At 36.9% G+C, this 21,625-nt stretch overlaps 1 long non-coding RNA gene across 1 annotated transcript in view; it reads left to right on the forward strand.

Annotated features, from left to right (window-relative positions):
- Positions 1-13,245, forward strand: part of LOC141570517 (uncharacterized) — an 861,799-nt gene extending 848,554 nt beyond the window's left edge. Inside the window, exon 11 of the long non-coding RNA XR_012494572.2 lies at positions 13,081-13,245. This is a non-coding gene — a long non-coding RNA (uncharacterized LOC141570517). The remainder of the gene's footprint in view (positions 1-13,080) is intronic.
- Positions 13,246-21,625: the final 8,380 nt, after the last annotated feature.

Here is a 21,625-nt window from a genome sequence, read left to right on the forward strand (position 1 = left end):
GGAAGTTTTGACTGCAGCATCAATCATTTATTTTGGGATCATGGGAAAGTTATTTAATTTCTCTTCTTCTTATTCCATCTTTAAAACAGAAAAGTAAATCTGTCTAAAATTTCAGTACCCCCATAGGGAAAAATATCTGTGCAGAATCAGGCACTTACAAGTTCTGAATAAGGTGCTGCTTTAAGATAAATTGATGAAAAGCCAAACTGTCGAGAAAAAGGATGAAGTATGTGTGTAATGGCTCAGATTTTTACCTCAACCACTTGACTAGTTTTAATCTCTGGCTTCTACATTGCAGTTGATGGAATAAATTGATCTCTTCACTGTGAGAGCTGCATTCATTGCATCTCAGACAGTACCTGGTTTCGGTGTGTTCTGTAGCTGCTGCAGCGTGCTGTGGGGTTTTATCTGTACATATTTATGCCTTTGAAAATGATCTCAGTATGAGCTGTTAAATGTTATTGGGCTTGGTCAATACTCCGTGTGAGGGAGTATGTACAGCTCAGTGGAGTCACCTGACAAATCCCTGCAGTTAAGGATTTTATTTATAACACCTCCCAGAATAAAGGAATAAAAGTAAAGTACCATTTACACCCACATTACATAATAGCCTATGTATCTCAATTCCTCCAGTGGCTGAAGCTGTTGAGCCACCTAGACAACTGGAGAAAGACTTACATTTTCATAAATGGCGTATTCTAAAAATCTCCTTCCTCGTAGTTGTGGCATAAGGAGACAAGAGTCTTTTTCCAATCCACCTAACCCTAGTATTGATTTAAAGAGATGTGTATGCATTTACCATTGTCATGAAATTTTAATTGTATGTGAGTCATTTAGTCTAAAATATAAAAGCATTTTTTTTTTTTAAGATTTTATTGGGGAAGAGGAACAGGACTTTATTGGGAAACAGTGTGTACTTCCAGGACTTTTTTTTCCAAGTCAAGTTGTCCTTTGAGTCTTAGTTGTGGAGAGAGCCGTTCAGCTCCAGGTCCAGTTGCCGATGCACCGGCAACCTTGTGGTTGAGAGCCTGCGCTCCAACCAACTGAGCCATCCAGGAGGCAGCTCAGCTCAAGGTGCTGTGTTAAATCTTAGTTGCAGGAGGCAGAGCCCACCATCCCTTGCAGGACTCGAGGAATTGAACTGGCAACCTTGTGGTTGAGAGCCCACTGGCCCATGTGGGAATCGAACCAGCAGCCTTCGGAGTTAGGAGCATGGAGCTCTAACCGCCTGAGCCACCGGGCCGGCCCCTAAAAGCATTTTTTTTAAACATGAAGTAAACCTCTCAGAACTGAAGAGTAAACATTTTTTTTAAGAGATATAATAGTTTATGCAAATGGAAGTTCAGTGGTCTGCCCAGAACGATTGGCAGGATGTAAGAGAAATTAAAGCAGGGATTCCGGAAGTTAGTCATTGATGGCTTTTGGATGTGTCTGATGTGACTGAAGGAGTTTCTGTTGAAAGTATAAAATGAAGACAAGAACTGAAAAGTGGAGAATACCTGGGCTGCCTCCTAGAGCCTGCTATCTCCTTGTGGATTACTCAGGCAAGCTGATTGTTTTATCTTTGATAGGAGAGGCATGGAGGAAAGATAATCTGAGAAAATAATAATCAGAGTGATATTGATGGTGATACCATTTATTGATTGATAATTATATGTAAGCACTGTTTTATTACTCCATCTTTTATGTTATTTAAAAAAACAAATAAATAAACGTTATCTTTATGCAATAACAAACACACTAAGAACCTCAAGGATAAGACCTGTACAAAGGGGTTTTAATAACATTACATCAAAGCATACAAAAGGAAGGAGGCCAATGACTTATCTCTCTTACATCTCATCAAATAAAGCCTTGATGGTCAGCATACATGCAAGGCCTTTGGCTTTATCCGGCCTTTGTCTCTCCCTCCAGTGTCTTCTCAACTATTCTCATTTTTATGACCAAGTTTACAGTTCTTTTTTTTTTTCATTAAAAAAAAAAAAGTTTACAGTTCTTTGATGACAATATCCGTAGTGTTTACAGAGTGTCTCTGCACAATCTGTGTCCAGTGGGCTTTCCATTTCCGTGTTGTCTACCTGCCAAGTTCCACTTTGTCCTTTCTTCAAATACCAGAACAAGTATTTGCTTCCTCCGTGAAACCTTTTCATCACAGATGGGAGGAAGGTGAGGCAGTGAGGCTTGACACCAGACAAGCTCAGAATTGGACTATATCTTCTTTTTTTCTTTCTGACATCTTTTTATTTTTTCCTCTTTTTTCAATTGAGATATAATTGACATGTGACATTGTGTAAGTTTGATGTATACCTCATGTTAATTTGATACATTTATGATGATCACCACTGTCGCATTAGCTAATGTTTCTATCCTGTCATATAATCACTGTTTCTTTTTAGTGGTGAGAACATTGAAGATCTAGTCCCTTAACAACTTTGAAGTGTATAATACAGTGTTTAAACTATAATCACAATTCCGTGAATTTCTTCAGAACTTACTCATCTTCTAGCTGCAAGTTTGCACTCCAACCAACATCTCCCCATTTCCGCACCCCACAGCTCCTGGGAAACAGCAAGTGAATCTTTGTTTCTATGAGCTCTGCTTTTATAGATTCCACATATAAGAGAGATCATATAGTTGTTGTCTTTCTCTGTCTGACTAATCTCACTTAGCATATTGCCCTCAACGTTCATCCATGTTGTCACAAAGAGTGGAGTTTCCTTCTTTCCATAGCTGGATAATATTCTACTGGGTGTGTATATATATATCAATCACATTATCTTTATCCATTCATCTCTTAACTGACACTTAGGTTGTTTTCATATCTTGGCTATTGTGAATAATGCTACAATAAACATAAGAGTACAGACATGCTTTACATATCCTTATTTCATTTCCTTTTGATACATACCCACTAGTAGGATTGTTGGATCATACAGTAGTTCTATTTTTAATAATTTGTTGGATCTCCATACTGTTTTCCACTGTGACTGAACCAATTTGCATTTCTTTCAACAGTGCACAAGGGTTCCTTTATCTTCACATCCTTGCTATCTCTTGTCTTTTTGATAATAACCATCCTAACAGGTGTGAGGTGATGTCTCATCGTGATATTGATTTGAATTTCCCTGATGATTAGTAACGTTGAGCACCATTTCATGTACCTGTTTGGCCATCTGTATGTCTTCTTTATAAAAATGTCTGTTTAGTTTTCTCTGACCATTTTTAATTGGGTTGTTTGATTTTTGTTGTTCTTATTGAAGTGTATGAGTTCTTTATATATTTTGGGTATTAATTAACCCCTTATCAGATATGATTTGCAATATTACTCCCCATTCCATAGGTTACCTTTTCATTTTGTTGATTGCTTCTTTTGTTGTACAGACCCTTTTAAGTTTGATGTAGTTTCATTTGCTGATTTTTGCTTTTGTTGCTTGGGCATTTGGTGTCATAATTTAAAACTCCTTGCCAAGAGCAATGTCAAACAACATTTTCCCGATGTTTTCTTCCAGGAGTTACACCATTTCAGGTCTTATGCTTAGCTCTTTAATCCATTTTGAGTTAATTTTTGTGAGTGTTGTAAGATCAGAGTCTGATTTCATTTTTCTGCATGTGGTTATCCAGTTTTCCCAATATCACTTATTGAAGACACTATTCTTCCCCATTGAACATTCTTGGCTCCTTCATCAAATATAGCTTGACCGTGTATGCCGGGATTTATTCCTGGGGTCTCTGTACTGTTCCATTAGTCTACATGTCTATTTTTATGCCAGGAACGTATATTTTGATAATTATAGCTTTGCAGTATACTTTGAAATCAGGAAGAGTGATGCTTCCTAATTTGTTGTTCCTCAAGATTGCTTTGGTTATTTGGGGATCTTGAATCCATAAAAATTTTAAGGTTTTTTTTTTTCTATTAATATTTCTGTGAGAACCCTCATTGGAATTTTGATAGTGATTGTAACGACTTTTTATGTGGCTTTGAGTAGTATGGGCATTTTAACAATATTAATTCTTTTGATTCATAAACATGATGATATCTACATTTGTTTGTGTCCTCTTCAATTTCTTTCATCAAAGTCTTGTAGTTTTCATTATACAGATCTTTCACTACCTTGGTTGAATTTATTCCTAAGTATTTTATTATTTTTGATATTGTTGTGAATAGGATTGTTTTACTTTTTGTAGATATTTCTGTGTTAGTGTATAGAAATGCAACTGGTTTCTGTACATTGATTTTATATCCCACAACTATAGTGAATTTGTTGATCAGTTCTAATGGTTTCTTGGTTGAGCTTTTAGAATTATATATTTATAATATATATACACATATTATATATATATATATATATATATATTATATATATATATTATATATATATATATATAATATATATATATATAATATATATTATATATGATCAAATAACCTTCAAATAAAGAAAATTTTGCTTCTTTCATTCTGATTTCAGTGTCTTTTATTTTTTATTTTTGTTTTACTGCTCTAGCTAAAATTTCCAGTACTATATTGAATGTCTTGTTCCTGATCTTAAAGTAAAAGCTTAATTTTTTTTATCTGTTTAGTTGTGGATTTGTCATACATGGTCTGTATTATGTTGAGGTGTGTTCCTTCTGTACCCAATTCGATGAGAGTGTTATCATGAAAAGATATTGTATTTTGTCAAATACTCTTTATTTTTTTCACCCTTTGAGATGAGCATGTGATTTTTCTTTTATTATATTAATGTGGCATATCACTTTTTTTTAATTGTGGAATGTTGGGGAACTGTGTGTTTTTCCAGCGCCCATCAGCTCCAAGTCAAGTCATTGTCCTTCAATCTAGTTGTGGAGGGCGCAGCTCACTGGCCCATGTGGGAATCGATCCCAGCAACCCTGTTGTTCAGAGCTAGCGCTCTAACCAACTGAGCCATCTGGCTACCTGGCATATCACATTTCTTGATTTATGTATGTTGAACTATCATTGCTTACCAGGGATAAATTCCACTTGATCATGGTGTATGATCCTTTAAATATATTGTTGAATTTTGTTTGCTAAAGTCTTTTGAGCGTTTTTGCTTCTGGAATCATCAGGGATATTGGTCTACAGTTTTCTTTTCTTGTGTTTTCCTTATCTGGCTTTAGTATCAGAGTCATGCTGACCTTAAGAAGTGAGTTTGAGAGTATTTCTTCCATATTAATGTTTTGGAAGAGTTTGAGAAGAATTGGCATTAATTCCTCTTTTAATACTTAGTAGAATTCACCAGTAAAACCATCTAGTCCTGGGTTTTTCTGTTTGGGGAGGGTTTTGATTACTAACTCAATCTCTTTACTCATTGTTCATCTATATAGATTTTCTATTTCTTCATGATTCAGTCTTGGTAAGTTGTATGTTTCCAGGAATTATCCATTTCTTCTAGGTTATCTCATTTATTGGCATATAACTGTTCAAAGTTATGTTATAATCTTATTTCTGTGGCATCAGTACTGATGTCTTCTCTTTCATTTTTGATTTTCTTGAGTTCTCTCTCTCTCTCTCTCTCTCTCTCTCTCTTTCTCTCTCTCTCTCTCTTTACTTAGTCTAGCTAAAGGTTTGTCATGTTTTAAAATCTTTTTAAAAAAACAGCTCTCAGTTTCATTGATGTTTTATATTGCTTTTCTATTCTCTATTTTATTTACTTCCCTTCTAATTTTTTTGTTTTTTCCTTCTGAGGGGACAGAGCCAGGAGAGCAGTTTCCAGGCTTTCAACCTCACTTGGAAAGGTGCTGTCTCAGGTAGTAGATGGTCATCAGTTGTGACTATTTGGCCATCAACTGTAACCAGTTAGCCATTAGCCACTAATCTAACTCTCATGGCTATGCTAGGGGATTGGTTGGTTGGCAGAGAAGCGGACGGCTGATTGCAGCTACTGCTTCCTGTGTCTCCAACCAGCCACCAGTGAAAATATAGTGGTATGTCTCTCCTATCTATGGCTCTGTTGGTGTTCCTTTTTGGCCGCACCATATTCTGCGTTCTGGTGCAGGGAGCAGGACCAGAGACACTGCATTACGCATGGTGCAGAGAGCAGGATACGGTGCCGGCCAGAGCTCCCCGAAAGTCAGTGGAGCAATTTGTGCATATGAAAGCTCAGTTTCAAGAGGCCCGTGAGGAGTGGCACCAGGAATGGGAGATGAGATCTGCCTGGGAGAAATATGACCCCTCTGTGAATAGGTGGTCCTCTCGAGCCTCTGGATGGCACGTCACCCTATTGGCCATAGCAGGTATCACCTGCTTTTTGGTGGTCCGCTGCTGCTGTGGGCTCCTAGAGTTGTGAACATCTTACGCGGGGCCATTACCCACTTGAATACCTGGCCAGCGAGCAGGGTTCCGGCCAGGTAAGAATGATGTCTGATTCTGGGCAGGAGGCCATGTGGCCCCCATACAGTGTGTGGTGCCTGGTGGCCACTGTTCTCAGGAGTTGGACTCCCTTGGAGGGATGGGAAGACATGGATGGTTCTCCAACCAGCATGGAAGGAGCTGTGCAGCTGCCGGAGAGCTGAACACCCATGGAGGGGTGGGAAAACGTGGATGGTTCTCCAATCAGCATAGGAAGGGGAAAGCGCAGCCATGTGGGCTGAGAAGTGCTTGCTGAGGCAGTCCAGGTGCGGGACTTGTAGTCCTAGGAAGAAACGCTTGCTGAGTCCTCGGTGGAGGATGCAGGTGAGGTCAAGGTCATCCCTCACCCCCAAGTTAGGGAGGACATGGAGCCCTCCCCCTGTGGAGAGGGCACACGTTATGAGGCCAACGCACAGGCCTGGTGAATGATTGTGGACTCTGAGGAATTGCCTTCCATCCCTGATTTGATGGACTGCTTGACTGTTTGCTTGGGAACATACCACAGTGTAGTGGAACTGGTGGATGTTTGCTTCCTGTGTCTCGCCAGGCCGCCAGTGAGACTATAGTGCAGGAAGACCCCTATTGGGGTATAGGAAGATGATTGCTTTTTGTATCTGGATTGGCTGCCAGTGAGGATATGTAAGCACCTTGGCTGTGAGCCACTATTTTTCCAGCATGGTACCCTGAGAAACCCTGGCTGTGCCCAGGGAGTCAGACTGTGCCCAGAAAGATTGGTGGTACCCTAAGAAACCCTGGCTGTGCCCAGAAAGTAGGTGGACATCGAGGGACACCCCCTGGGACATTACTTGAACTGGAATGAAACTTTTTCTCATGAGGTGGGTTCCTGGCACAGGGCTCCTCAAGGAAGACGTTTGTCACATAGATTGTGAAGCGAGACCCTGGAGGGTGGAGTGTGGGGACAGAGCCAGGAGCTCAGTTTCCAGGTTCTCAACTTCACTTGGAAAGGTGCTGGCTCGGGTAGTAGATGGCCATCAGCTGTGACTAGTTGGCCATCAGCTGTAACCAGTTAGCCATTAGCCACTAATATAACTGCCATGGCTATGCTAAGGGGTTGATTGGTTGACAGAAAAGAGGCCGGCAGTGTGCGGCTGCTGCTTCCTGTGTCTCCAACCCAGCCAACAGCGAGAATATAGTAGTATGACTCCCCTTCTATGGCTCAGTGGGTGTTCCTTTTTGGCCTCACCATATCCTGTGTTCTGGGGCGGGGAGCGGGACCGGAGACCTGCATTACACCTTCCTTCTGCAAATTTGGGACTAGTTTTTCCTTTTGTGTCTAGTTCCTTGAGGTGTACATTTAGGTTGTTTATTTGAGATCTTTCTTTTTGTCTTAATATATGCATTTATCTCCGAGAAATTTTCTCTAAGAACTGCTTTTGCAACATCCCATAGATTTTGGTATGTCATGTTTCCATTTTTATTTGTTTCAAGATAATGTTTTATTTTTTATTTGACCCATTGATTGCTCAGGAATGTGTTGCTTTATTTCTACATGGTTGTACATTTTGCAGTTTTCTTTTGGTTATTGATTTCTGGTTTTATTCCTTTGTGGTTGGAAAAGTTACTTGGTATGATTTCAATCTTCTTAACTTTGCTAATACTTATTGTGCGGCCCATTTTATGATCTATCCTGCAAAATGCTTTGTGTATACTTGAGAAAAATGTGTATTCTGCTGCTGTTAGATGGAATGTTCTGTATAAGTCTGTTAGGTTTATTTGATCTAAAATGCAGTTCAAGTCCAATGTTTCTTTGTTGATTTTTCTGTCCGGATGATCTGTCCATTGCTGAAAGTGGCATATTGAAGTACCCTACTATTATTGTATTATGGTCTATTTGTCCCTTCAAATTTATAGGTATTTGATTAAAATATTTGGTTGTTCCAATGCTGGGTGAGTAAATATTTACAATTGTTATAACTTCTTGATGAGCTGATCCTTTTATCATTATATAATGATTTCTTTCTCTTGTTACCATTTTTGGCTTAAAGAATATTTTGTCTGTTATAAGTATATCTGTGCTCTCTGTCTTTAGGTTTCTAGTTGCATAGAATATATTTTTTTCATTCCTTCATGTTGAATCTGTGTATATCCTCAAACTGAAGTGAATCTCTTGCAGGCAACATCTTACTGAGTCTTTTCTTTTTAAAATTTATCCAGCCACGCTGGGCCTTTTGATTAGAGAATTCAATCCATTTCCGTTTAGAAAATTTATTGATATGTAAGAACTTACTAATGTCATTTTATTGTTTTTTGGCTGTTTTATAGTTCCATTGTTCCTTTTATCCTCTCTTATTGCCTGCCTTTGTCAACTGGTGATTATCTGTAGTGATATGCTCTGATTCCTTCCCTTCTCTTTATCTTTTGTGGTTCAAAGATTTTGCTTTGTGGTTACCATGCGGCCCACATAAAATATCCTATAGATGTAACAGTCCATTTAAGGCTTATAGCAACTTGACTTCAATTGCATTTTAAAAAAAAATCTACTCCTTTACCCCCCACTTTTATGTTTTTAATGTCACAATGTCTCTTTTATAGCTCTCTTTTTATATTGTCTATTTGTTAAAAAATTGTACTACTTATAGTTATTTTACTACTCTTTTTCTTTAAACTTTATAATACAATTAAGTAGTTAACACATCATCATATTACAGAATTAAAGTTTTCTGAATCAGGATATATATTTCCCTTTACCAGTGTATTGTATATTTTTGTATGGTTTCATGTTACTAATCAGCATCTTTTCATTTCAGCTTGAAGAAGTTCTTGCAGCATTTCTCATAATGCAGGTCTAGTGGTGAACTCCCTCTGCTTTTATATGTCTGGGAGAGTCTATTATCCTTTATTTATGAAGGATGACATTACCAATAGAGTATTTGTAGTGGGTATTTATTTTTTCTTTCAGTACTTTGAATGTATCATGTCACTTTCTTCTGTCCTGTAAGGTTTCTGCTGGGAAATTTGCTGATAACCCAGTGAGGATTCCTTTGTAGGTTTCAATCCTTTTATCTCTTGCTGCTTTTAGTATTCTCTCTTTGTCTTTGATTTTTGAAAGTTTCATTGTAATGTGTCTTGGAGAAGATTGTTTTGAATTGAAATAATGGCATGACTATTAGCTTCACAGACTTGGATGTCCAAGTGCCTCACCAGGTTTGGGAAGTTCTTAGACATTATTTGTTTAAATAAGCTTTCTGTCCCCCTTTATCTCTCTTTACCTTCTGGCATTCCAATGATGCTTATATTGGTTCTTTGATGATAGCTCATCGATCACATTGGCTTTCTTTGCTCATTTTCATTCTTTTTTCTTAGTTCTCCTCCGACGGAGTTATTTCAAAGTTCCTGTCTTCTAACTCACTGATTCTGTTTTCTGCCTGTCTATACTGATATTTATACTCTGTTGCATTTTTTTCATTTTATTCATTAAAATATGTAATTCCAGAATTTCCATTTAGTTATTTTTTATGATCTATGTTTTTGTTAAATTTCTTATTTTGTTCATGTGTCATTTTCCTGATTTTTGGAATTGTCTTTCTGCGTTTTCTTATAGCTCATTGTTTCTTCACAAGAGCTATAGAAAATCTTTTATTAGGTAAATCAGATTTCTCCTGTCTTTGGGTTTGAATACTGAGGGATTATTATGTTCTTTTGGTGATGTCATGTTTTCTTGATTGTTCTTGTTCCTTGAAGTTTTGCATTGTTGATTTCACATTTGATCTAGCAGTCACCTCCTCTGTTAGTAAACTAGCTGCCTTCGGGTCAGAGGTTTTTTGTTTGTTTGTTTGTTTTGTTTTGTTTTGATCTTGCTCATATTCTGGGGCTTTTTCAAAATTTGTATGGATATACTTCTTCCATGCTTCCTGCTCCCTTTATGACAAAATTCTTAAGCTTATATGTCATTTCTCAATCTTACAACACAACAGGCTGACTATTAGTAACCTCTTTTTTGTTTTCCCAAAGGTTACTCTACAGCTCAAGATGATAGTTTCTCTCTTGCCCACAGATGCTGTCTACATTCTATGTGCATGACTTGTCTACCTGATCTTGTTCTCACTGACACCCTCAGGGACATGCACAGGGAGCACACCAATGAGTAGGAGAAGTGGATTTGACACTCAGGTCATTAGGGACACCTACTAACCATTTGGAGAGATCCTCACATGAGATTTTTCCCAACAGCTCATGAACAAGCTTCTTGCTGGAGTCTAAAATGCATTCAGTAGGAACCTTGTCCATTGAGTGTCCTCTGATATTCTTATCTGCCTTTCCCCCCACCTCCTCCTTCCTCCCATTCATGGAGCTCTTACTTTAATACTCTAGTGGTGCAGGAAAGAGATTTTTTCCTTTCTTTTTTGAAAGCATCTGGCACAACTGGGGGAGCTGATCACTCATTCACTACTCTCCCTTTTCCCTCACAGGAATGGTGCCCAGCCTTTTCTTTCTCTAAGCTGTGCTGCCTAGGGGGAGGGGTGATGCTGGCAAAATTCCTCTTACCCAATCCTATGTGTCTAAATGCATATATATATATATATATATATATATATGATCCAATAGAATGTTGTAACTTTTCCTCTGGAAATCTGGAGTTCTATGGAGGCTCTGTTGTTTGTGAATATCTGCCCAAGTCAGCATTTTCCAGGTGCTCTCAGTTCATGGCTGAGAGCATCTGGAACTGATTCACAGGCTTCTGCCAATTCCACAGCCTATACTAGAGGAACCCAATGCACAGGTGGGCAAGACTCTTACCAGGTCTCTTGGTGTATGGTGCTAGATCCCACAACTCCCACAGAGACACTTCTGTCTGTAGATAAATGCTGAACTTTCAATGTTAAAAGAAGGAAAGCGTGAGGTACATTTTATGCCACCATAATGTGGATGACACTCTGGACTGTATCTTTGTTAAACATTTTTATATTTTATTAATCATGAATATTTGCATTAATTTTGAGTTTTTAGAATATTGCATTAACATATTATTTATTTTGGTTACTAAGGTTTTTGTCGACCTTTAAACTTTGTTCTCTGCTCTTTTTGTGTTCTTGCTCTCCTCACCCTAGCTTCCCTTGTCACTCATCATGCAAGATAAAAATATTCACTTCCTTCCTATTATTTTATACAAAATTATATTATTACACATATTACAAAATGATGTTTATGTATCATTAAGCATTGCCTACACCCATTTGATCCTCTAAAAAAAAAGAAAAAAATGAAGAGGATACCATGTAATCAAATTCAAGTTAGATAATATTGTTTTTCCCATTTCACAGGTGCAAACACTGATATTTGCAGGTGACATTTAATTATCAAATGCTACACACTACTGAGTGGCAGACCAAGGATGTCAAACCCAATCTATCTAACCACAGATCCTCTACTTTTAAACAGAAGACTACATTTAACACATATTTAGCGTCTGGTAGTCCCTGAAGAAAGGAGCTGATCTAGACTGGTTACTTCTATTCCAGTTAGGAAAGCTAACTATGAGCATTGTAAGCCCCCCTCCAGCATAAGGAAAATGAACTATCTCATTTAAAAACTTACAAAATCAGTTCTTACAGAGAAACTTAAAGGTCATCTTCCCAAAGCTAATTTCCTTCTCCAAGGTTGTACCCACAGTGTGGGGCTCTCACTTTCCATATTCCCCAGAATCGTTACTTCTTCTTAGGTACTCCAGAGACATCTAACAGAAACCAATATGTACTTTTAACTGTCACTGATGAGGGAAGGTAGATTCTTGTTTCCCAATATTTTACAGTAACTTGCTCCTACAAAGTTACTAGGTCTGTGTGACATGTTGGCCAACATAAAGTTCTTGCAATAGATAATGAAATTCCTCCAAGCTCACAACAGAAGAAAGACTTAATTAAATCAATGGAGGAAAAAATCTGTAAAAACAATTAAGCATCGAAGTTGACTCCTTCTAATTTGTCTGAAGGTCTTCATGGGAAATTACTGAAACACTGAAGTGATTTGATTTAGCCTCCTTGAAGTAAGTTGTGGTATACTAGAAATGGTTTCTCAGATAATGTATAATGTATAACCCCAAAAAGCATTATAGGAACAGCAAAGAGAAAACAAAACATTTAAAAAGTTAACTAGATGGGGGAGTCAGCTGTCCTCTGGAATACATTCTATCAATTGAAACTTTTATGTGCTGTTTGTTCCAGAAAAAGCTAATTGGAGCCATTTTCTCTGAGAGATAAATGGAAGTTTAAATAGAAATGTTATCAAAAGAAGGGTGTATGTTTCAACCTCAGACTCTTTTCTAGAATTCAGTGTTTATTGAAATAAATAACTTAGTGAACAAAATAGTATCATTATTATATGATTTCTTTGTAAACTGTTGTATAAATTAGGCAAAGTCATGGATGGTAATGGGAATAATTGTCTTGTTACTCATTTTTATAGGTATCTGTTATTCCTACTGTCTGGCATTTTCCTTCAGAAAACACCTCTTTCTTAATCTTTTTCTGTACAATTTTTGTGGGGGCTGACTCCCAAGCTCCACTGGGCATATGTAATTTGAGTCAAAGGTAATTTGCCATCCTATTTCCAAGATCAGGGCTGGTTATGTGATTCAATTCAATCCAAAAATTAACAACAAAACAAAAATCAAGCTTAAGGCTTTATGTTCAAATGACTGGAGAAATATAAGTTCTCTCTCTCTCTCTTTCTCTCTCTCTCTCTCTACCAAGAGAAGTGAGTCTGGATCTGCCCGAATTACCACCTGAAGAGAGAAAGAAGAAATGGAGAGAAGCCAAAACCTGATGATACCATTTGGTCTTCTGGATCAAACTTATTCTGAAGACTATAACTGAGCTTTTTAGGACTGTTTCTCTTTCTGCATAATACAGTTTGGATTTGGTTTTCTCTTGTTTGCAAACAGTGAAATAAATATTTATGAGAAAACTTATTTTCTCTCACCTGGCTTTCAATGAATGAAATGTATACCTTTACTCAGGTTACATTGACAGCAAATAATTAATTCTCATTTTCCAAGAGAGTTTTCCTTTTGAGAAAGGAAATTTATTTATTTATTTATTTATTTATTTATTTATTTATTTATTTATTTATTTATTTAACTCCTTAAAGAAAATACTTGATCTCTTTGGGGAGTTTTCTGATGTACCTCAAATTTGCGTATGCATCACACTGAATAGATCCGTTACAAATCAGGCCTTTTAATTTTATGAAGCTCTCTCTTTTCTGAAAGTTTGACTTGAGAAAATAGGGAATCATAAAGCAAGGTAATAATCTGAGATGTCATAATTTATTATATAGGACTCATCTCACTATGCCCAGTTGATAGTAGTTATAGGCAGACTCGGAGTAAATAGAGAAAGCTGCAACTCTAAAGTAAATTCAAGGTAGCAATGATTAGTCAATCATTACATTGAATGGGTGAAGATCATTACATTGTAACAAAGTAAGTTTAATTTAAAATATATTTAAATCAACGTGACCTACTTTCTTTAATTTCTTAAATTTATGAACTATTGTCAAGTAACTAACTATTGTACCACAATCAAAATGGATTGTGTCTGTTAATTAAATCCCTTCCCAAAATGTTTGCTTAGGGGTAAAAAAGAGACAGACAACCTAATGATATCCAGTTGTGTGAATTTTCACATCCGTGGTTGAGTTAGTCTTGGGTGGACACAGTCTAGGAAAACAATGCCTAGATATTCTAGTTAATGATGCACTTGCTCTGCAATTGTTTAACTCCCTTTGGCTTTTCTTTTCCATCTGTAATGGGTGACACATCCCCCATTGAGTCACTTTTAACTCTAAATTATGAAACGATGCCAAAGCTCTTTGCAAAAATAAAGTGTTCTGTATGTGGTTCATAATCAAAATAATGATGTTAACCTCTACAGAGTCTCCTAAAAATAATTATGCTTCATAGACTCAAAATCAGTACAGCTGGCTTGAGTTTCTTTTTTAAACCCACATTAAATTAGAAGCATTTGATCAAGTAAATCCAGCTTAAAAGCAATAGACAAGCCAGAGAGGAGATGGAGTATCTAGTTAAGAAAGGACCAAGTAGAAAGAGTCACAATGTGGTTTTTGGTAAACACAAGTCTATTCTCAAAAGCAGGGAAGTAAATCCTTGTTAAGAAAATTAAAAAGGCGGGGTGGGATTGCTAAGGCCAGAATGGGTTAATACCCTTTTAAAGAACAATGGTAATAGTTCCCATGTATTGACGGAATTGTCTATTGTCTATACAAGAAACTAGCTAAGCTATGCACATGTATTTTCTCAATTACGCCAAATAACAACTTTAGGAGTTGTGTATTATTAAATTCCACATTTTATAGAAAAGGAAACTGAAGTTTCAAGAGGTTAACTTTACCAGAATCACAAATTGGTGACAAAATAGTTATTTATACCAATCTTGGCCAGTTGCCACAAGCTACAATATATAACAAGAAGCACCATAGTTCCCATTTACTAGGTCATGTGTACCTAAAAATAACACTTTTTTCACACTTGAGATAAGTAACATAATCTAAAACTTTATTTTCAAAGCATTTTATATGGTTTATATGGTTTCTTGTCTTTTTCTTTCTTTCTTTTTTTTTTTTTGGTTATCCCACTAACCAATCTTGACTATGATGAAGAAAAATGACAATCAAGAAAGAGAAGATTTTTCCAAAGCCTTCCAAGTCCTTCTAACTACACCAAAATGTGGCTGAAGATTGCAATAAGGTTCCACGGAAGCCCCCAAATGCTTAGTGGGTACAGCTTATACCAGTCAGAACTTCCAACTGTCAGTGACAGAGCCCCAGTGTAATGAGCTTAAGCAATAAAAAATGTTGGGCAGACTTATTGGATGGTATAACTGGGAATTCCAAGGATAAACAGAGCTTCAGTTAGAACCAAGAACTAAAATGACCATAAAGCCTTTCACATTCATCCCAACCACATCCCCCTATATTTCAGTTTGGCTTCCTTATGTGTAGGTCTCGTTCATTTGATGGGACAGTGACTACCAGCAGATTTGGGATCACAGACCCAATTTAATAAGTTTAGCGGAATGCAGCACATCATTCTTCCCAGTGGCTGGGGATTAATTTCAGGTAAGGAATATGAGCAACTTGCTTGGATCACATGCCCAAACTATAGACCAATCAATGTTGCCAACAGGTAGGAACTGGGGAGACACAGTCCCACAAATATCTGTTCCTCGTTCTAACCTTAATTGGGAGGAAGGGATACTGAGAAGACAGAGTGACAAACATTTATTATAGAGGCTGCTGTTCACCTATGTGCCATATATAATACCTTATTTAGTCCTCACAAACATCAAATGAGGTATTATTACTATTATTATTATTATTATTATTATTATTATTATTTTAGAAAAATGAGGTTCAGAGGTCTTACGTTTTTGGCTCACTATAACACAGCAAGTGTCATTTTCAATCTATGCACCTGCTCTCAGCCAGAATACTATAATGTCCCTAAGAAAGATGGATGCCACTTACCTATCTAAAACGCAGACTTTTTTTTCTTCCTCTAAGCCAAAGCTATGTAGATGCAATAAACCATGCTAGATACCTAGAAATTGGGAAAACTCCGTTTCCTTTTCATTTGACCTAGGATTTCTGCATAGCCAGACTTTTCTGCAAGGAGATGGAAGCTGGTTCTGCCTAGAGTTTCACCAGCTGTAATGGAAATCCCCTTGCTATTTTCTTATCACGTAGGGAAAGTTTATACTGCTTAGCATTCTGATTTCTGCTTTCCTTACAACTGATTGAGGTTGATTAAATTAGACGTACTGGTGTGCAAGCTTTAAAAAAAGAAGCTCATTTATAAGAAGGCAGAGATTAAAATAAGGGCTGTAATGTAGGCATTTTTTCAACCCTTTCCTACCCCTCTTGGGCCCAGGGATACTGAATCAACTCTGATATAAGCTTGCAAGCACAGGATACCCTCTGAAGTAGAAATAGTCAATGTATGGAATGAGCCCCCTGGCTCTGAATGGAGGCTCTCAATTACTTATCTTAACAAAGCAGAGAATTAAAAGAACACGGTTGTGTTCTTCCAGAAGACCCCATTTTAATAGCACTAAGCTATTAGACTCAGCGCAGAATTGGGTAGTGTTTCGCTTAATGCTTGCTTCTGGGCATGAAAGACAGTGATATTATTGGTCAGTTCTTAGTTTTGCAGCGTTTTTGCTCTGTTTTACATAAGCTCCTTTTAAATGTTTTTGTTCTGTTCTAAGTTTTCTTTAAAATTTTTCTGTAAGACTCTAATACTCACCCTCTATGGCTGATATGTAAATGTTGGACCTAATTATTGTAGGGCATATGTTAGTCTAGTTTCCATAACACCTCCCAAGAGAAGCTTACATGTAAGTTGTCTTGTGAATTCCCATAACCAAAGGCAACAGTAGTAAGTAAATAACACCATTGTGAGGATTGGACAAGAGGTATAAGAGAAAGACAATGTCCTTAACAGCTAAAATTATTTTATCTCGAGGGATGGTGTCAGTGCATCCCAACCATCCTTTAAACACTGACTAAAAACTGAGCAGTGTTTTTGGAAGTCTGCAGGTGAACGATGTAAGTGATCATCCGTCATGCCCTCCATGCCACCTACAGCCAGAGGGGAGAGAAGGGGGTTAACAGTCACATTTTTAACTGTGTATCTATACACTGAAATCTCCAAGGGCTTTTCTAACATCCTGAAATTCCAAGCTGAGATATTTAGAAGCACAACATCTTAATTTTGCAAAAGTATTATTTTCCAGAGAAATTCCAAGTATGGTAATTCTGGAAGGAGACCTCATAGGCTAGAGTATCTACAACTCTCAATGTAAAACAAATGCGGTAGGTGACAACACTCAAATTTCAGGTGAAATCCTAGTTATGCCATTGAAAGGACTGAGTATCTCATTGTTCAATGTTGGGTTTGGTTTCCATAGCTTCTGAGGGTTATGAACCATTAAAGTGTTACAGTAAGTACCTGCTGATACTTCTTCAGATGGAACCAAGGACCATTAGCTGAGCAGTGAAGATGCTGAGAAATTCTTTTTACTAGTCTCCAGGTACGAGGAGTTAATTATATAGGAATGTCATCTTGTTCTTTATCCTTTTATAGTTAATCTCAGAATTAAGGACACTGTAAAAAAGATTAAATTGCCTACATGAGAATTACACAAGGATTAGATGAGTATTAACATTCTCAGCTCCTCTTCTCACCAAAATCTTAGTAAGACCTATTACTGTTCACCCTTGAAGGACTCCTTGCACTCAAATAAATTGTTGATTTTGATGAGCACAATTGTCTAGTCAAAAAGTTATTAACACACAGTAACTTTATGCCAACAGAGCAATTAAATCTCCAAATTTAATGGCATATTTAAAAAAAGGAAACTGTTTGCTTAAGAGGTCAATATCACTTTCTTCTTGGAACAGTTTAGAAGAACATGACTTAGGGAATATAAAATCTACTTGAAAAATCGTTTCTCCTTATTTGTCTTCTAAGACGTTATTTTTCAGCACATCTTTTCATTTTATTATTTCTCATCTTTGATTTTTAGTCTGCTTGATTAAAGTATGCCTAAGATACTAAATCAATTACAGTACAAGATGGTACTCAGTTGAGAAAAATATGAAGATGGTATTAGGAAAACTGGAATATTTATTGTAATTATCTGCTGAACTAATATGCTAAATATGTTTTTTAAAACCCTAAAATAGTATAGATGATGATCTATCTATCTATCTATCTATCTATCTATCTATCTATCTATCTATTGACCTATCAAGTACTTACCTATCTGTATTTTATCTATATCTTAGATCATCTAAGTTTACTGCAGTTTCTGTTTGCCAATTTGGAATATTTTCAACTCTCTTTTTCTGAAAAATATATCAGCTACTAAGACAGGTGGGTAACAAGGGAAATGCAGTGGAAATTAACTGAGTGTTTGTTAGCATCATGAAACCTCCTGTTAAAGTCTTGCCTGGAGACAACCCCAGTTCCAGTCACCGTACTCAGAAACTATGTAATTACTGACAAAGAAGTTTAGCCTGTTTCGACCAAAACAATGTCAAGCGTCAAAGCCATGTTCAGGAAAAGCGATTGAGAGAAGTCAACTTATTCTCACTGGACAAGAAAAGAATCCACAATGATCTAACTTCAGTTTATAAAGCTGCATCTGAGTTGATAAACATGCAAGCAAATATCTCGCACATAAAGTAATAGATCCACACAGAAGATAATACAAACTTGAAATTAGGAATTTAGTCAGTGTAAACAAACAAACAAAAGAAAAATAGTAAATGTTCCACTCCAAACCCTCCTGCATGGGCACATGGAGAGATGCTGAGATGAGAGATGTTAAGATAAGATTTACAGAACAAAGAGGAGATTAAGGGGAAAAAAACATTTTTCTGCAAACTGTAGTAGTATTGGAGATTGTGAATTGTGAATTTCAGACTACATGAGTGATAAGCTTGAGTGCAAATTAAACGATAACCAATAAGTTGATAAAAAAAAAAAGATCGTTGATTAGACGGATTGGTGTTTCTTACACAGATTGCTTCAATATATAGCTTCTAGTTGAAAGAAACAGTGTGAACTGCTAGTAGTAGTTGAAATTTATGAGAAGGCAAAGCTACCTCCCCCCGAAAAAACAAAAACTATGTAAGAATTCTGTGTGTGTGTGTGTATGCGTGTGTGTGTGTGTGTCAATAGTTTTGCTGAACCAATTGAGATAAACTACCCTGTTGTCTAATTATAATTTTGTCATTAACAAGCAATGGGGTTTTTCAGCCAGATTCTCCAAAAGGTGTTATGTCTGACATAGACCTTATTAAAATGTTTTATATACCACATATCAGTGAAATCATATGGTTCTCTACTGTTTCTGTCTGACTTACTTCGCTTAGCATAATAATCTCAAAATTCATCCACGTTGTCACAAATGGCATTATTTTATCTTTGCTTATGGAAGACTAGTAGTCCATTGTGCATATATACCACATTTTCTTTATGTGCAGTTTCAGCATTTGGAAGTGGACAAGCCATAGACAAAGACAAGACTTTGTCTGTCCTCAACGAACTTTTCAGTTTCTTTGTTGATATGATTTGTGTTAGAACATGAAAGAATTAATTTCTCTGGGTGTTTTACAAAACTCTTGCATACCACCTTCAACTATGTGGAAAAACACATTTCCATTTACACAAAGAATTTCAGACCATGTACTGTCTCTCCAGACACGAACACAGGAAATCTCCTATAACAATTGGAATTATTTGTGCTTGGTCATATCGTGAACTAGACAAGATAAATGACTCCACACAAGTCCACCGCACAGTTCTTTAATTCATCCTGGCTATTTGCTAGATATTGGCTTCCCACAAAAGATCTATTGACAATAAAACTCTTCTCAGTCTCTCATCTTATCCTACCTAACCAGGAATATGTTTATCCATCCATCCACCCATCCATCTATCCATCCATCCATCCATCCAACAAATTGTACCGTGACACCTAATATGTGTTAAGGGTTATGTTGGATACTAGAGATACGTCCTGTGTAAGACAATCACCATTCCTGTTGTCATGAAGATCTTTGAGTATGTCTTCAGTCTTTAGAGAATCTAGGTGGCAATGCTAATTTCATCCTGACTTCCCCTGCACTACATAATAAAATCCAAAACTTTAAAGAAATGCCTGATGGCTGAGGGCCAGTGTTGCTACTTATTTTCCTTTATCAAAAAGGGATGTTCTATGGTAAAGTCTGTGAACTATTAGGACACTGACCAGGACACTTCATGTGATTTTACTTTATTCTCACCCTAGAACTCAACAGCTCTTGCAAGAGTCAGTCACTATACCTGTCCCAATCCATCTTTCACTGGCTTCTGGTGCAGAACGTCATGACATGCCACTTCATGACATCATTCCTCTAAAGAAGCTACAGTCACTACCTCTCCCATTGTTCAACTTAAATTCGAGACCTTTTCACCTGCCCTTCCCCAATCTCTTCTAATCAGGCAGTTTGTCGCTCAGCAGTGTCATCACTTTGCTCCAGCCAAAACTCCTCATGCTCTTGCACCATCCCATGAACATTTCACTTTCCATGAACTCACTCCAATTCATCCTAAATGAATTGTTTTCTCCTTCCCTAACCAAATGCATCCCAGAGACCACACTGTGCAGAATCGCACTTTGTGATCTTGGAAAAACATAGCGCTGTTCTTCAACACTGGTCTTTCCTTCAAACCCAAGCTCTTTCCATAAGAGGAGTTTCCATGTTCAAAAATGTGCTTGAACCAGGTTAGCTCATCTCAGTCTAAAATTGTGATTTATCTGAGAGTTAGGTTTGAATGGTAGACCCTAGAAATAATAGATAGATAGATAGATAGATAGATAGATAGATAGATAGATAGATAGATAGATAGATAGATAGATAGATAGATAGATAAAGGTTTTCATAGGCACTGGATCAATAGCAAATGCATTTATGAAGATTTAGATTTGTGTTCAGAAGCTGAGGAAGGTGAAAGCCCTGATTTATGAGCTAAGGATTAAGGGAGAGTTATGGGCAGTAGGAAAGAGAATGTTAGGCACTCTTTTTAAGATGAGTCATTTCTAAAGCAAATAGAAGCCTGTCAACAGATCAAAATGAAGAGTTCACTTGAGTTAAAAGACTGAAGTTATCTCACATCTTTTCTACTTGTATCACACAATATTTTGATATTTAATGTGAGATTAGAACCATGGATAATGTGAATTGTAGTGTTCCACATTGATATATTAATTAGTTTTGTTAAAATTGAAAGAAACTCTCACATGATACAAGAGGGGATTTTGCAAATAGAGATATCATTACCAAAGTCTTAGGAAAATCAATTAAGAAAAAAATGTTCCTTGAAGAGGGGGAACAATATTTAACAATAATAGAAATTCTTGCTTTTGAGAGTTTCTAAAGTCTTAACATACATAGCTAAGGCAATTATTATGTTAGAAAGGCCCTCCATCAAATCAATTAATTGTAAGCTTACTCTGTCTTTCTTAGAATGCATCTGCTGTGAAAACACGAGTATTAATGACATGAACCCAGCAAAACCAACTATAATTCATCACTTTTCAGTTTTCTAAGTAGGAAACGAAAAGAAAAGCATCCTTGATACTCAGGAGTTTAAGACCGGGTTATTCCAGGAGGAACATCAAATTAAGGAGAGCTCTTGCAACAAAGTCATGTAGTTTGGGAAAATAA

The sequence above is a fragment of the Rhinolophus sinicus genome, chromosome 3, assembly GCF_057876585.1.
Source record: "Rhinolophus sinicus isolate RSI-liver-muscle chromosome 3, RSI-T2T, whole genome shotgun sequence".
NCBI classification, from domain to species: domain Eukaryota; kingdom Metazoa; phylum Chordata; class Mammalia; order Chiroptera; family Rhinolophidae; genus Rhinolophus; species Rhinolophus sinicus.